The sequence below is a fragment of the Onychostruthus taczanowskii genome, unplaced genomic scaffold, assembly GCF_017590055.1.
Source record: "Onychostruthus taczanowskii isolate IOZ18803 unplaced genomic scaffold, ASM1759005v1 scaffold11, whole genome shotgun sequence".
NCBI classification, from domain to species: domain Eukaryota; kingdom Metazoa; phylum Chordata; class Aves; order Passeriformes; family Passeridae; genus Onychostruthus; species Onychostruthus taczanowskii.
In genome coordinates, this window is record NW_024497629.1 from 3,706,107 (window position 1) to 3,723,584 (window position 17,478).

The 17,478-nt window shown below is 39.2% G+C and overlaps 1 protein-coding gene across 6 annotated transcripts in view; it reads left to right on the top strand.

Moving 5' to 3' along the window:
• The first annotated feature begins 6 nt into the window (after window positions 1-6).
• Window positions 7-17,478, top strand: part of PUM2 (pumilio RNA binding family member 2) — a 66,801-nt gene continuing 49,329 nt past the window's right edge. For all 6 annotated transcript variants that reach the window (XM_041422041.1, XM_041422050.1, XM_041422075.1 and 3 more), the window contains exon 1: window positions 7-228. The gene's annotated coding sequence lies outside the window, so the exon portion shown is untranslated. The remainder of the gene's footprint in view (window positions 229-17,478) is intronic.

Consider the following 17,478-nt stretch of genomic DNA (forward strand, 5'->3'; position numbering starts at 1 on the left):
GGGGCCGAGCGGCGGCGGCGGCGGCCGGGGGGGAGCGGCCGGGGAGGTTCAGCCGCGCTCTCGCTGTCCCTGTCCCTCCGCGCCATGTTGTTGTGAGCCCCGGGCCGGCGGGAGGGGAGGCAGGAAGGAGCGGCGCCCAGCGGGAGCGGCAGGAGGAGGAAGAAGGGGCCGGCGGGCGGGCAGGCGTGTCCCAGCGGCCGGTCCGGCTCCATCGCCGCCAGCCAGCCCGTGAGTACCCCCGCGGGGCCGGCGCCGCGCTGGGAAGGCCGCAGGCAGGCGGAGCGGGCAGGCAGGCGGAGCGGGCGGGCCCCCCTTCCTCCAGCCCCCTTTTGTCTGCGGGCTCGGCTGCGCGCCGAGGGAGGGGAGAGGGAGGGGAGGAGGAGGAGGGAGGGGGCCATGTTGTGGCAGGTCACCGGGCGGCGCGGGGCCTGCGCGGCGGCCTCGCCGCCTTTGTGTCCGCCCGGGAGCGGCGCCGAGGTGGGGACGGAGCGAGCGCCGTGAGGGGCGGCGGCGCCGGGGGAGCGAGGGAGGGAGGGGCGGCATTGTGCACTCGGAGGGGCTCGGTGGGAGCCGACCGCGGCCCGGCGGGGCGTGCGGGGCCGGGTTGGTGCCCGGGGGAGCGCCGGGGGCCCGGGGCAGGCGGGGGCGGACGCAGCACCGGGGCTACAATGGGCTCCGGCTCGGGGGGAGCGGAGGCGGGGGCGGCGCTCGGACCCCACGGGCCATTGCGTGGCTGGGATCACACGGGCTTTGTTCGAACGTACGAAAAACTTGTGTTATTTTTTTCGTGCTCTTAAAGATAATAACCGCTTCCTGAGAGTGCAGCGAGAAGGCCAAATGCCTTTGGTAGCTGGTGGCACACAATGAAGCGGTAGGGTTTGATTCTGCTTCGAGCCTGCCCGTGCAGACCACAAAAACAAAAAGTTAAGGAAAATGCCTCCTGTCCTGAGTGGATCGTGCGTACAGCGAACAGTTTGGGATTAATCTCCGTGGCAGTTATTGTGCAAAGATTTTTGGGTTTTGTTTTGGCATTGTTTTCTTTCTCGTATTTCCTAAGGTCAGATCCTTATTTCTTTGAGAGAAAATATTTTTGGGGCAGTTTATGTTCTTCTAGTTTACAGTTTGTAGCAAGATGGCTTAATACCAAAATGTGCAGGGTGTTTGAGATGTGATAAAGAGCTTCTTATCACCCGATTTTGGGATGCTTTTTTCTGAGCAATTAGATGTGTATGAGCAATGTGAATCCGTAAAACTCTTAATTCGCCTAATATTCCCTCCATATGCTGCATGTTAACAAAATACTTCGAGGTTTATTTTACTTTCTCTTTGTTGCATCTCCACTGAGAGATCAGGCCTTCTTAGTTTCAGTGAGCTGATGGTGTAGCTCTTAAGGTATGTAGGATATAAATGCATCTGAAATATAACTACTAAGCCATGTTACCATTTTTACACATAAAGCATAGTTTTGTGTTATATTTAGTCACGTCTAGGTTTAAAACCAGATGTTAACGACAGTCGCAGTTTTGTTGAGAAGCTGAGGGAAATGTTGCCTGCTTTGCTCAACAGCTCTGTGTCAACCCGAATATAAATATGCTAGGGAAGTGGGAGAAGGAAACTCGCATTAAAAGGGAAATGCTAATTTAGTGGTGGTGTAGTCTGGGTTATATGGGTGGAAATGACACCAAATCACCTGACAGATTTCTGAAGTGTTCAGAGTTGAAAATAGGGAATTTGGCCTGGCAGAACGGTTAGTAGGCAAATGCATGTGAGAAACTGCTTGATAATGCACATTCTGCAGTTTATTATGTGGACGTTGTGCATAGGAAAGTCCATGTTATTTGAATACTCTTTTTTTCTGAATTAATAACAATAGTTTGTTTTTATTTTTTTCCTGTAGTATCACTCTGTAGTAATAAATCTTCTGTGTTAGGGATGTTGGCACAGTGCTGAGGCAATTGTAATTGTATCTGGTATCGTGATTGAGCTAATAGTGCAAGCAGTTGGCTGAAAGAGCTGGGCTTGCCTGTCTTTTTATGAGAAGATGCCTCTTGTTATGACAGTTTATATTAAATCTTAGAGTGGATTGTGGAGTACACTGGAGGCTTTATGTAGCTGTTTTCCTTGGGTGTTTCTCTGCTGTGTTCTTGGTGGGCCAGATGTTGCAGATGTTTAGGGCAAGTGTGTTAACAGAACGTCAACTTGTTGAAACTGTGAACTAGATCTGATTTTTAAACAGCACTTTCTAGTTCACTTTTAGATATTGCCCCCTTCTCTTTCTTTTAGTGATATTTGAGTGTGCACTGAATAATCAGCATGTGTAGAAGCATTCTTCTTGATAATTTAATCTCTTTCTTTGTACAGTGGTTTCCAAAATCCCCAAATTATTAGACCAAGTTTTTATACACAGAGGCAAGTAAGCCAGTAGGGGGTTTGAATTCCTGCTTGTATGTCTTCCTTTTTTTTTTTTTTTGAATGTGGAATTTTATGAAAATCAACTGTCTATTGCACTGAGAAGAAACCTCAATTCTCTTGAATGTTAAATTCTTTCTTGAGAATCTCCTGTAAAAATGACTGTTAATACATTGTATTTTCTTTTTAAAAAGTTTGGTAGACACTCTACAGAAGAAACAATATAAGAAAGTAGACATGATGTATAAATTCTTATCATGTGTATCAAAAGTGTAGGTATGTAAGAGAGTTGCCAATCTTCTTTCTCTTTTGAGTAATTTAGCTAAAAATGTTTGCCTCATTTAATTGGGATTTCCCCACCCATAACATAGCTGTTGTCTTGCTTATTCCCCATAAGCCAGTGCCCAGGCCTTTGTCTTGGCAATGAGGAAAGAAACCTTTCCTTTAAAAGTTCCTGTAACAAATAACACTAATTGTGTAGTGTTGCTAAGTAATGAAGTTGGAGGCACTTCACAGTCATATAGTGGAAAAGCATTTTAAATTACATCAAAGCATGTCAAGGATTGGGTTCTAGCTGCTTCAGTGTCATTTCAAACAAGTTATATAGAATTTTTACAGTGGCTTGCATGCTGAAACTTTACAGTAAGATTTAGTTTGGATCTCACTCAGAGTACCTGCTCTGGCTTTTAGAATGGTATACAAGAGCTGATATGTGAAGTGTTTAGCTTACAAATAAAGACCACTTATCTCTAAAGATTATATTTCATTATTGCTTCACAGATACTTTTTCTAAACATGGTTATTTAAGAGCATTTGTAGGTATGTAGAAGAAATACATCTGAGGAGGTTATGACAACCATCTTAGGAGTTAAGAAGGCAATGCCTAACTCCATAGCAAAAGCATCTCAGTAATAAGCCACATTTGACTTTTTTGCCATTTCTCTGAATATGCATCTATTTGCACTAAACTTGAGAACTTGAGTGGTGATATGATCTGCTGTCCTCTGCAGGCTATGCTAAAAACAAATCTGCAACCTTTCTAGGCAGGCTTATTTTTTGACACCAAATACTTGTGTACCTAGGACTAAGTAAGCTGGTTTACATTTTGTAGTTGTGATTATTTTTAATTTTTTTTTTTCGTACAACTCCAGGATAGGTTACCTCTTGCTTCACTGAGGTGTTGGCAAAAATCTCAGTTACAGGTAATAGGCCTGGTTGTCTGTCTTTCCATATAATGCTTTTAATATGTAAACCCTAGTGGAAGTAAGTGGAGTCATGTCAAATCTATATGTTTATAACTTTGCTCTTAGATTGCATCCATGTTTTTTTAGGAAGAATTTTGGGTGATAGACTGAACTAGTCATAAGGTCATTTTGCATGGCTGATACAAAGTTTCATGTAGAATTAGATCGTAAATCTCTTCAAAAAGGAAGTGAGTTTTTAAAAGCTGCATTGAGTTCTGAAGCTCTTCACATGTGTGTATTGATTAAATACAAAGCTAGACTTACTGGAAATGACTTTGTGTAGCTGATCTAAAAATAAGGAGTCTAGCTTGACTCATATTTCAAGTATATTCTATTTGTCTTCTCTTTGATATATAATGCTTAAATTTTAGTTCTGGCATGGTACAGTGATGAGTTAATCACATAGTCTGAAGAAGCTGCAAAACTCATGTTACTACAGTATTTTGACAATAAGCAAATATCTACTGTATTGATAAGACAAAGTAGCTTTAGATCTTGCATTACTCACAAAACCAAGATTGTTCAAGATTATAAAAAATACTCCTACCATATAACTGTCTATATATTATATTTTTCCTTGAAGATGCTGCATTTGGTAGTCTGTAAGACTCAGTGAATAAGGTAGAACTGTGTAGAGGGATTAAAGGAATGGTTTATTTTGTCTATATTTGAGATCTAAGTGTTGTAGTCTGATTATAAATATCTATCCACATATGTTAGATTTTAATTGGACTTGCCACCTTTCTTTAGCATGAAAAATAAGACATTTCTTAGACTTGAAAATTTTTTCCTCCCTTAAGAAGTACTTATTTTAGATTGTAGGTGGTATTTTGTGCTTTATTCATGTCCATTCAGATGGACAAGACTACTAGGCTGATAATACATCAGTTATGATAGATGAGGAATGTGTGGAGATCATTAGGTGTGGGTATTCAGGCAGGGAAAGGTGTTTTTTCCTGAGAGGATTTTGTCCATACCAGAGTGTTTTGCTGTTGTCATTTGTAATTCCTTTAAGTCAAGTCTTAAATGTTTCACAAGTGAGCTGATGAATTAAATTTTAATCTGAGTCTGAAATCTTTGTTTTGTGAAGACCCCCACATGTACTGTTGTGTGGGTTAGAGACGTTTAATGTCAGTTACTGTGTTAGGATGTTGTGTGGCTTTACACATTTGAAAGAACAATTGAGGCTAGGGTGTAAAAGTGAGATGTGGTTCCCATAGAAAAGTTAGTTTTCTGTGCTACTTTGATACATAGTCTCCTAATTATAGAATCAGACGTAGCAGTATAACAGAATTAGTGGTTTTACACATCATGCTGAGTAATAATGTAAAAGAAACTGCTGCCTTTGTGATTGAAAATTGTATTTTGATTTTTTTAGCAAGGAAATACGTGGGCAAGCATTTATAATGTATGGAGCTCTATCATTTTGATACACTATTTTGTAAAAACCTCTGTGGTGCTTTTTTTTCTTGTAGAGTCCTAGTTTTGCAGTGGCATTTAAGATTTAAAGTTTAAATCAGTAAACATAGTTCCCAGTAAATATTGTTCTTGTATTGCTTAGACTTTTTTTTTTTCCCAGTCCTAATTATAAGAGCTATATATTTAAAGATATGTAGGAGAGCCTTTTTTGTTATTAAAAGTTTTTCTTTTTAGCTTTTTATGTGGAGCATATCTTGGGTCCTCCTAGGCATGGATGAAGTGTCCTGGCTGGAGATCAGAGGAATGATGCACTGGTGTGGAAGCCAGTGGGGTTGGAGTAGGGGCTGCCCCACCTGGAGCAGTAGCTGCAGTAACATCAGGGCCCAATTCAGATGGAAACACTCCTCACACCTTCTCTGTAACCGTGGTGTCAGGTGCTTCCAGTATCCAGGTATCCCTCAGTGGATGTCTTCCATGCCAGGCTGGAGGGCAGGTGTGTCTGGCAAGCCCTGCTGGCCCACAGGAGATGGCGTTCATATAAGTCATCCAGTAGGTCATAGGTTTGTTTTTCATTGAAACAGTAAAATATTATTCTTAAAGATGTCAAATCCACATCTTTAAGAATAATATGTGTGAATTAAGCTGATTTTTCCATGCTGTAATAATACAACCTAAAACTTACCATTCATTTTGTTAAAGCAGTTATACATTAAACTGCATAAAATCATTTTGAAATGTTCAGTTGGAACCATTTTTTAAATTTGCATAAGCGTATCATATTTCTCTGAGTGCCTGTTTTTTATAAGAATATGATAAAATAATTAGTTTTGAATTTATGCAAAGCAATTGGTTCAGTTTGAAAAGGTACTCTCTGCTGGTAGGCTTTATGAGAAGTAATATGCATTTAGTACTGAGTCTTAGTTGTTACACTTAGAGATAAGAATGTTTTATTCAGGTGAAATAGAAATAAGTGTAGATTCAAATGTAACTCTCCTTTTGCATATGGTAACCCAGAAGAAAAACAAAATCCAGTTTTAAGCCTTTTGTCCTCAAATGTTTGATACAGCCTCCCAAGTTTTTAAAAGAAACTTTTGTTTGGTTTTGAAGGTAGGAATTGCTTTCTCCCCCAGGATTCTGGTACTGTGCCACAGTTTAGGTCCACAAGGAACTTCTTGCACCTTCCCAAGCCCAAGGACATAGAGACTGTACTCAAAAAATGTAGTACTTATAAGAGCAAATGTAAATAAACAAAATTTGCTGACCTTACAAGCAGGAATGCCTGTTGTATCTTCATATTCTTCTTCGCCTGTTCTTTCTCATTCTTTAATTTCTTTTGGCATTTTGTTTCTTGTTTTCCTTTTTACTATTTTCTTCGTCTTGTATTGACCTGAATAGCAAAATAGAAAACCTTTTACCTGATGTCCTGCCTCATGCTGTGTCACATTCTTTATTACTTGTGCAGAAGCTGTAAAGCAGTTTTTAAAATCTAAAATATGACAGTATTTTATTTGTCCATTTGGATACACTTCCTGAGAATGAAAATGATGAGTTTTCCTCGCTAGTGGAAGTTGCACAGGTAATGGTGCTGATTTTCACTAGCATTTCTCAAGGCTGATATGTTGTGTAGGTAAAATAATTACAGATAAGTAAGTGCTGAATAACAGTTGTATCTACCTTCTGCCATCAGCTTTCCATCCCCAGTGCTCAGAGCCCTGCCTTTATCAGAAGCTTTGTTTAGTTCAGTTACATCCATCCAAATACTTCTGGATTCCTCTTGCAGGTGAATGTCATGTATGAGCCTCGTATGTGTTTCCTGGTCACTTGAATGGGGGATGCAGAGGAACTGCTCTTAATTTCTGAAGTGCTTCAGTGGTTCTGTGCATTATGGAGATGTGGTGAGGGTGAAGCTGCTCTTCGATGTGCATTATCCATGTGGGAATAGGAGTTTTCAGCTTACTGTCATCATCATCTTACTGTTGTGCTGTTTTTTGACTCATTTGCTCTCATTCTTCAGTAGCAATATACACCAGCAGAAATCAAGGACACATCAGGGAACTTCTCCATTTCAGTTCTTTGATTTGAGTTCTGTGTACCAGTGTTCTTTGGGATTTAGTTAAGATGGAGGTTACTGTTGTATTGGAGGTGGTTTTGGTTTGGGGGGGGGGGGGGTTGTTTGGTTTTTATTTTTGGGGGTTTTGTTTTTGAAAACTGTAGAGTTAGATGTACCAAAGAAATGGGTTTTCTAAAATCTGTATTTATACAAACAGTGGAAAGAGTTTAGCTGGGATTATGTTCTGTGTCTACTGCACAGACTGTGTAGGTTAATATATTAAAAACAGAAATTTTTTTTGCATTCAAAGAAAAAAATGGAAAGAAAGCTAATAGAAGCAAATATAGTAGATAAACATCTTGTGATGTCTGATGTTCAAAGAATCACTGAACGGTTTGGGTTGGAAGGGACCTTAAAGATGATCCAGTTGCAACCTGCCCACTCTGCCATGGGCAGGAACACATTCCCCTAGATCAGGTTGCTCAAAATCCCATCCAGCCTGGCCTCTAACATTTCCAAGGATAGGGCAGCCACAGCTTCTCTGGGCAGCTGATGCCAGCACTGCCTCACCATCCTCATTGCTTCCAAATACCTCCTATAAACCTGCCCTCTGCCAGTTTAAAGCCATTTACCCTTACCCTATCCCTCCATGCCTTGGTCCAGCTTTCCTATAACCCCTCTGAGTACTGGAAGCTGCACTAAGGTCTCCTCAGAGCCTTCTCTTCTCCAGGCTGAGCAACCCCATCTCTCCACCAAAACCCCAAGAACTTCTCCCCAGCATTGTGCTCCATCCAGTTTCCCAGGGTTATGTTGCAGCATGGCAGGGTGGTAGAAATGCTGCAGCCTTTTTTGAAGCGGCTCCTTCAGAAGCTGCTTGGAGTAAGGCCACGAGAGCAGCCATTTCATGTCCATGCACACACACACACCGCAGGTAGCTCAGCGAGGGAGAGACTGGAAGGATCTTTGTATGGTGTATTCCAGCAAAGGTTTATTGCATCCACTGCGCCAAAGGGACCAGGGACAAAGACAAGACCACGTGCTGTGCAGAAGGTTAAGTAGGGGAGGGCACAGGGACAGTATGAAGGGCAGGGCAAAGGGCAGTGGCTTACAGGAAAGACTGGGCTGGCCACCAGGGGTACCACAACCAGTGACGAAACGGGGAGAGGAGAAAGCAGGGGAAATTGGGACACACAGGGAAAGGAACTGCGATGAATCAGTGTAAATTTAGTTAGAGTCCATGGGGGAGGAGTCCTTTCTGTCCACCCAGGTGGGGAAAACTCTGTGTTAAGTCTCCCCAAGGCAATGCTCTGGGTATTTTCCTGAGGGGGAAGGATTCAGAGGATTCCACAGGGATGGTCGTCTGCAAGTAAGTCCCATGAGCCACTTTCATACACTTTCAGAAGGTACCTGATACTTTTTGGCTGACACTGGGTGATACATAGAAGTGAGTTGAAAGAGTTGTTGTTGCGAGCCATAAAACAAACAGATCAACTTGGCTGGAGTCACTAATGGATTGGGAAGAATCTTCAAATTAGTTAAAGTGCTAAAGCATCTCTGTAGGAGAATAAGAAGTTGATAAATATACTTCATTAACTACAAAAAGTGAATTCCCGGGAAGACTAGTGAAACATTATCTTGGTCTTTTGAAAGCCATCTGAAATATCTTCAAAATAGCTGAACATAAGGCAGACAATGTCTTTAGTAAAGCTAATTACTTGTCTGCTAGGATATTTAATTTTTACTGTGGTTAAAAACTGAGGAATTACTTGTCAGTGTCCCTGATAAAGGGTTATTGAGGGCTGAACTGTGGGAATTATCACTGAAGTGTCAATAGTTGGAAGGCAGTTCAGGCCATTAATAAGATGCTTCAACTTTTGGTCAGCCCTGAAGTGATCGAGTAGTTGGATTAGATTATTTCTTCCAGTTGAAATATTCTATTATAAGTTAATTCACAGTAGCATTGGAGGCCTTTGATAGCCCAGAGAAAGATCAAGTGGGTTATCCTGGAGATCCTTGGTAGTATTGAGGCTTAGTGTACCCTAATTTGGAAATTACCAAGACTAACGAAAGAACTTCAGGTGGCACAGACATTTAAGAGAAGAGCAGGAAGTTCACACACACCACAAGCTGGTTGAAATGGAAAATTCTTTTGCTAAGTGTACACATGACACATTGGTGTCCAAATTAACCAACCACTGGCTCAGAACTAACATCGTCTTACAGAACATTTCAGCATAAGAGGCACAGAAACAGGCCAGTTGTTAATATTCTCAGTCTGATGTGTTCTTCTATATCTGCTTTAGCTGCAGCAATAAAAATTGAAGTGGTGGACAGCACTTCAGAGACTTGAACTACTTTGCAGGCAGAGGGGAAGTCTCTAAACAATAATTTGCAGCATAGAAGAGGGCAGAGACTAGAGGAGCATGCTTTACATGAGAGGTGGTAGCCAAAAATCTTTGGACACTCAGTTGAATAGAAGTGGGTGCAGAACTCCTCAGTACAGGATGTCAGAGCCAGCACCATTAATTTGAGTGAGGATGCCACCAATGTCACCTTCCATATTAAAACAGTAGTGACCATCCAGTCACTGACAAGGTTGAGTATAAACTCCTTAATTTAGAGATAATCATCCTTGACTCTCATTAATCTTTAAAATATTTAATAATGAAAAGAGTTATAAAGGATAACAAACTAATTACGAAAACTATTTCACTTGAGGTTTTGACATTTTTTTGTTTCCGTCAACATCAAAAAAGCATTTCAGTCTCTGGTAGCAGAGCATTTGAGGAAGACTGCTGTGTGCAGCATCCTTTCATTCACATCTCCATGAGGCTGCAGATAGGTTAGTGATCTGTTTGTCATTAATTCACATCATTTCAGGAATGAAGAATTGTCAGGGATAGAAAGGCTTAGTGATCATCAATCAGTATGTAATATTTGGAGTTACAGAGAAGAAGTTTTTTGTTAAGTCAGGATATATTTTCTAGGATGTTGGACTACTTGCAGATGTTGTTCCCGCATGCTGAAGAAAGCAGCTACAGCAGTGTGATACTGCTCAGGCTATTTGTCCTGTCTTTTCCTAGGTCAACTCCATTTACTTCCCTCCCTCATGGCAAAGGTAGTTAAACACTTCATTAGTTTAATCTAAATATTTTAGGTTGTGAATTTCAACATGACCTGGGTGGCTTTGCGTCTTGCTTTTGAAGAAGCAAGAGTTGATAAGCGAGACTGACAGAGAAAAGCTTTGGCTGTTGCAGCCTTTTCCAAAAATCCAAAGGGTAGTGGTGCAATAAACAAAAGAACATAAATTGTGTCTTTGGGTAAAGTTTCAAGTGAGCTGCAGTTGCTGCAACTCATTTGTGTTAGAATTGACAAACATCTCAAAGTTTTGTGAGTAGCTGCTATAACAAAGAAAAACCCTTCCTTGGAGGGGAAGAGGGGAGAACAAAGGAAAGAGTCTTAGTGAGTTCAAGAGCTTTTTGGCACTCTTGTGGTCTGGAAAAGAGGCTGTATGTTTCAGTATTTGCAAGTATCCATCCTGACTTCCGTGGGGGTCTGTTAGAACTAATATAGGCATGAGAAAATGTATAGATGCTATTAAACTAGCAAAATGTGCAAATACTTAACAGGATGGAATGGACAATTCCTAGCACAAATTCTGCCTTGGTTTTAATAAGATTATTTTGTTTGTTGTTCAAATAAGATAGACTAATATGTTTGTGCAATAGAAATTGAGAAATCATTTTCCCGTATGAGACCTCACAGTCATGTAGCCGTCCCTTGAAACAATTAACATAATCTCTTCATTCAAATTGAGAACAACATAATCTGTTTCCTGACCTTACTGTGGGAATTGCATTTCCTCAATCATAAGTTCTTCCTTTTATAGATTTTACTTAAAATTGTCCCTAGAAATCTAAATATGCTTGCAGTCCATTTTTTAATTTCCTATCTTTGTTTGCAACTTTTACTTCAGCTTAAAAGTGTAGTTGTGAAATATAACTATTTTAAAGTGATTTCAAACTAATTTTCATCAACAGATTTTTAAGACTTTTTCAAGTGTTAATCACCTATACAACACATAAATACTTGGTTAGTTTTTCATTGTAGTAGCTCAAATTTTATCTTAGCTGGTTGATGGGGTTGTTCTCCCTGTAAAGTTAACATCCCTCTGAAGCTGTTCTGAAGATAATTTATTTCTGTTTCTGCAAGCAACAAGTTCTCTAAAAACTTTTCTTGTAAGTATTATCTTTCTGTGCTTGGGCTCGCTCTGGTTTAATTTTGAGTTTGCCATTGTCGTCAATTAGTTCCAGTATTATTTAGTTCCACCAAACTAGAAACCCAGATTATGGTTGTTGAATGCATGATTTAAGCAGCTTCTCAAACTTGCAAATAACTAAAACTTTTCAAGCCTCACAAACTAGGAAAAGAAATCTTAGACTGGCAGGATTTTCCGTTGTGCCTAGAGGAGAGCTGAGGGGGAGAGAATTTGATTCCTGTTTTGGAAAATCTGTTCCCTGTTAAAATATCTTACTGAATAAGTTCCTGGTGAGATTTTTCTGTCATAGTAGTGCTGTATGAGATGGGGCAAATACTGTTGAGTTTTTCAAGTGAATTCTAAGGCTGGGCCTTTTTTTCTGTTAAAAATATTAAATGTTTTGCAACTTGTTTAGTGAGATACCACCTTATTGCCTGTCTGCTTGTGACTGTCAGTTTTGATAGCAGACATAACTGGAAAGAGGAAGTATGTCTGTCTTTCCCCTCTCTTTGATTTGAAGCTGCTGAAAAAGGAATATTTTGTGATGTATTGCAATGTGGTTTCATGTAATTGGACTGAAAAAAAAAGCATAGAGAGAAGAAAATTACAGCACTGAATTTTTGCAGATACTTGGGTTGTATTTTTAGTATTTTCCAGTATGTAGTGCATGGAATAGGCAGCTTAATGTGAACTGTCATCAGGGCAGGGAAAAGGAGAGTTATTGCAGTCACCTGACTGTGCAGGCAAGTTTGTTCTGTGTGACTTGTATTCTTCAGAGACTTTTTCTTAATCACTCCTTCCAGTCATATTTGCTGTTTCTGTGTGTCTGCATGGTTTCTGACCTTTTCAGCAGCATTTCAAACTGCAGGTGATGGTTTCAGCCAGTGAGGAGCTTGACCAGTTCCTCCTCACTGCATATTGTCTCATGTGGTGTCAAGTGGTGAGCTGCTACCTCCTGCACGTGGACTTTGTGTTAGTTGTGCCTTTATTAAATATCTTCACCAGTGTCCTTGTGCTGTCCAACATGCTCCTTTTTAGTTCCACCTGCCTTGACGTCTCCAAATACCTGGCAAGCATTGTCAGATGTTTTCATGTGAATGACTGCTTTATTCTCACTTTACCAATTTAGTTTCTTGTTGTATCAGTCTTTGTAATGTCTTACACTTAGAGAGTTCTTTGAAGCAGAGTCCTTCATACTTTAGTGCTTATTCAGTAATTAGCATAGGGAGAGCCTGGTTTGATATTACAGCAAACAAATGGCATGTGGTCAACTGTGCATTATCTTATTTAAATATAGATAAACTATGGTGTGTGCTTGTGCAGCAGTGGCTCTGCACAGAATCCATTCAGGTCTGTGAGGAATTACTAACAGCAGCATAAACCTGAGCAGTAGTGCTGCTTCCAGAGCGAGTGTGGGCTGGGAGCAGCCTTGGAGCACTAGAGTAGGAACCAGAGACCTGAGCTGGTGGAGTATGGAGCCAGCTGGAGCTGGTGGAGTATGGAGCTGTTCCCATGTGCTCCAGGTTGTAGGTGAGATTGTGAGTGAGGTCTTGTTCTAAACACGGTTATTGTGTAGTTGTGGAATTTTGACCTAAAGTTAAAACTGGCTTTAGGCATTCTAGCTTTGCATGACATCCAGGTGTCTTGGCTAAAAGGCTAAAAAAGGCTGCATATAGGCTTTCAAGCCTTTTGCATTTGCAGCAAATTTCTTGATAAGTTCTTATTCATTTCCTTACATTATTCAGGGTCAAGAAAATAAAAAATATGGGTTACTGTTAGTTCTTTTGCTTAATCTAAGTTTTATCTGTGGGTTTAGAATGCTGTTTGCCTTTTTTTTAAATGTGATTTAAAATTAGTGGTTTTGAAAATATGACAGTGTTGTATTGCACAGAGGAGCATTTAGCTTTCTGAACTACCTTGACTTGGTACCAGTTACATTAAAGTCAGGGTAAAGAAGGCCCTTGTGTGTCTTTGTGAAGAGTTATGTGAAAGCTTTTTTTCTCTTCAGTGTAAGGATGAAGAGAAAAGCAAAGTGGATAAGTAGTGAAGAGAAGCATGTGGTTGGGTAAATGATTTCAGGGAATACTTTATTTTGTGTGAAGATGAATAACCTGGAATTTAGACATCTAACCAGAGATTTTGCTCATAAAATTACCATGTGGTATTTTTTTAGATGGTAATTGAAATGTGGGTTGTTTCTGTTCACAATTTCTGCTTTTGCCTGCCCTTTGTACTGTGCCTGTTCATGTACTGATAGCGGCTTTTGCATGTAACCGCTCTTAAATTTTTGGCTTCTTAAATGAAAAAGTTGAAGTATTAGGCTTTAAATCAATTGAAGCACAGATGTGTCAATAGCAGTCTTTGAACTATTTTTTGTTAAAAAGCTTTTGTCGCTTCAATTTCAATTGAATTTCAATTCTAAATAGTTACTTCTTTTTTATTTTTTTACTTTTGTTTAGTGTCATTGGGGTAAAGTCTTTGGTGTTATTTTAGACTGTCTTTTACTTCTTTTGGAGGACTTTGCTAGCCAGCACTTAATGAGATATTAATGTCCAAAGCTAGGCTGCAACTCTTAGTGAATTAGAAGTGACACTTAGTGACTGAAAAGTATTCTCTAGTTGTGTTTTTTTAGAGTTGGCTAGTTTTTCCAGCTTTTAGGCAATTGTAGAAATCTACGGGTTGTTTAAATGCATGTTGTCCAAAGAGAACATCCTTAGAAAACAGCTGAAATCATTGATAACAAGAATTTCTTTAGATGTCCGTTCACCTGCTGTAGACAGATAAGTAGAAAACACATATGCTTCCCTGTAGCAAGGGAGGAACTAAAAAAATACACTAAAAGAAGTAAGTTTTACCATTCCCTGGCTCTCCTTGAAGTTGTGCAGAGTTTAAAAGCACAAAAAAATTCAAGGTGGATTTTGAAGCAGGCTGACATATACTTGAAACCTTGGGGTTTTTCACTGTTATTTTATGCTGGGGATACAGAGAAGTTGTGTGTTGTGTCAGCACCTTTCTTTGCAGGAGCTAGTTATTTGCAGTGGAATGAGGAGTCTAAAAATTCCAAATTTTTTGTTTGCTTGTTTGGGGTTTTGTTGTTGTTGTATGTTTTGGTTTTGTTTTGTTTTTTGTACTATCAGCTATTCAGTTCAGTGCAGAAGAACTAGGTAGTTTCATCTCTTGTTGTAGCACCCACTTTGAGAAGATCAGAGTGTGTTGGTATCACCTAGTTTATTCTTGCCTGCTCAGGAGGGGAATAAAAAGCAAAACCAAAAGGCCAACAGCTTTTTTAAATGGTACTGGATCATGAGGGAGAAGAACTCATGATGCTGTAAACTTCTGAGCAGAATTACTGGGAGAACTTCAGTTTTTCCATGTAGTGTTACTGAAAACTAAATCCTTGAGAAATTAATATTTTGTGTGGCAAATGAATATTCCATATTCTGGTTGAAACAAAATGAAAGTAAATGCTCTGAAGAAGGGGATTGTTACTTATCAGTTCCTGGGGATGGGAGGAATGTTTGTGGTATCAGCTCTATAATAAAACAAAACTGTTTCCTGGAAATTCTGTTAGAGTGACTTCTGGAATTTTCTTCAACCCCATTTTTAATAGGTGTGGTGTCCATGTGTATGTACACACATATGAAATAATTTTCTTCATATGAATGATACTATGTATAAATGAGTTATGTGCCATGGGATTCCTTAGGATCACATTAAGATGGTGTTAAAACCCCATAATTTGTCAAACAGAAATTTAAAGTCTGAGGTTTTTTTTTTTTTTTTCTTACTTTTCAGACATTTGTGTAGGGGACATGTTCTCTTTCAGGTTTCTTGGTAATAAACAGAAAAGTGAAGACAGCTGAGATTTCTAAAGAAAACACATCAGCAAAAAGAATATAGATTAAAATGTAGAAAATTAATTTATGGAAATTTTACTTGATTTGAGGCCTGTGGATTCCAGTGTTCCAGTTCTTATTAACACATTTAAGACAAGCTTGTTGACTGTGTTAGAATGAAAGCTGTGTTTCATTAATCATTACAAGATACAGCGAGATAAATTGTCCCTAGTTCCTGCTTGTGTGTAGATATCTTTAGGGTTTATATAGTTTTCATCTTCAGAAAGGCAAAGTTTTAAGCCTTTTTTTTTATAGTATATTGCCTAGAAAGCACTCAAAAGTTTTTTTTAAAGTTTTAAAGTTTTCTCATTCAGAAACTAATTTACTAAATAAAGTTTCTGAATGAGAGCAAACGAAGTAATGAAAGCTGACATCTCAAAACAGCAGTACATCAAATTAATGTCATGCTTCTATATAGAAGCAGCTGGATTGTCACTACTCACTCAAAAAGCCTTTCTGTGTAGAACAGCATAATAATGGTTAGAAATTTGGCTCTTAAATTCCTCTAAACTTCTGTTACACCACTTGTAGCACTTGCTACTGCTATTAGAAAGGGGATGCTGACTAACCAGCTTAACAAGAAATGTAGATATTTAAAATTAGGGAAAAAAGAGTTTAGTCATATGGATATAAGTAATCAACACCAATTAAATTAAGCATGTTTAGACAGAATCTGCAACTCATATTTCATTTCACAGCTTTGTTTTCAAGTTTCTGAATATATTTAGTGTCTTCCTTTTTTGTTTCTGATATATTTGTGAAGGATCATTGGAGTGGGAGTTGCAGAATAATGTGTACAGCAGAGGCAGGTGAAGAGTCTCACCAAACTACATGGGATTTGTACCTAAACTATTTCATACTGATGATTAAACCTGAATGAAAAAAAATTCTTGTATGAAAAATAGTTCTTCAATTTGATTTCTGAGCAGTAGAGGACCAGTCAGCCAGTTTTTTTTGGAATTACTTTTTCTTGCAGCTCATATAAATAATCTAAAAGGTGTATGGGAAATACTATTTTAATCACTTGTTCTAGTTAAATTTTTAAAAATAATTTCCTGCTTACAGAAGCTCTCACTGGACAGGTTTTAATGGGCTGTTTCTTCCATTTTGTAAAATTATATTAGATACTTTTTATCACATTTATAGATTTTTATTTTGGAAACTTCTATTACCCTCCCTGTTGTGCTGTGCATTTCTTAGAAACTCATTTGAATGGATAACTTCTTACACAATTAAAAAACTGAGAAACCTGCTAAGGTTCTTTAGTCTAAACTGTATGCTCTGTTTATGTAGGGGTATGTCACTTCAGCTTTTCAAATGGTGCAAACAGTGTAACTGTTACAAATGGTTATGAAGTGTGGTTTCAGTACAAACACATTGATTTATGTGAGCCTGGTAGCTCTGCCGGTATTTGGCTGTACAGATTGAAATCCTGAGCTTGAGGACATTTGACAGTAGTTTAGGAAAACTCGTACAAACAGTTCTGCCAGTCTTGTGGCAAAGCTTGAACTGGTTGGGTGGGAAAGAGAATCATGAAAGCCTGTGCAAAGAACAGGCAAGTTTCTTATGTGATAGAAGCAGTCCTTTTTAGGGGGAGCAAGTGCAATTTCTTAGATTCCTTAGCTGGCTTTGAATGAACCATCATGTAGTTCTGAAACAGGGGGCAAGATGTCCAGCATTTTCCTTTGCTTTTCTTTGTGGATAATGATGATATAATATTCACTTCTCTGTATCATCTGTAGGCAGAAGACTATGCAAGTAAATCAGTATTTTCCAAACTTCATGGTGATTTGTGAGATACTATCCAGCATACTTTGGCATATATATAACATATATGCATTTTTATACATGCTTTGATACAAACCTAGAGAATTCATTTGTCCTCTGTGCAGGCTTTGAGGTTATTGATATTCCTGTTGAAAACAAGTAAGCAAAGAATGGGAGTTGCTTTTTCAGCAGGCTGGACTCTGCTTTGGCTAAGGGTATTCCCCTGCCTCTTTAATGTGCTGCAGAAGCCCCACCTCAAAATCTGCTCTTTTCTGTCATCGACAGTGTTCTCAGTGCTGAACTGCTGATTGCTTCTCAAATACAGTACAAAGCTCACAGGGAAATAAAGCACAAGAACATTAACATCCAGAGTGATTGCTGAGCCAAGCCAACTAAATTGAGAAATTTGATCTTGTTAGAATATTTGGATGTATT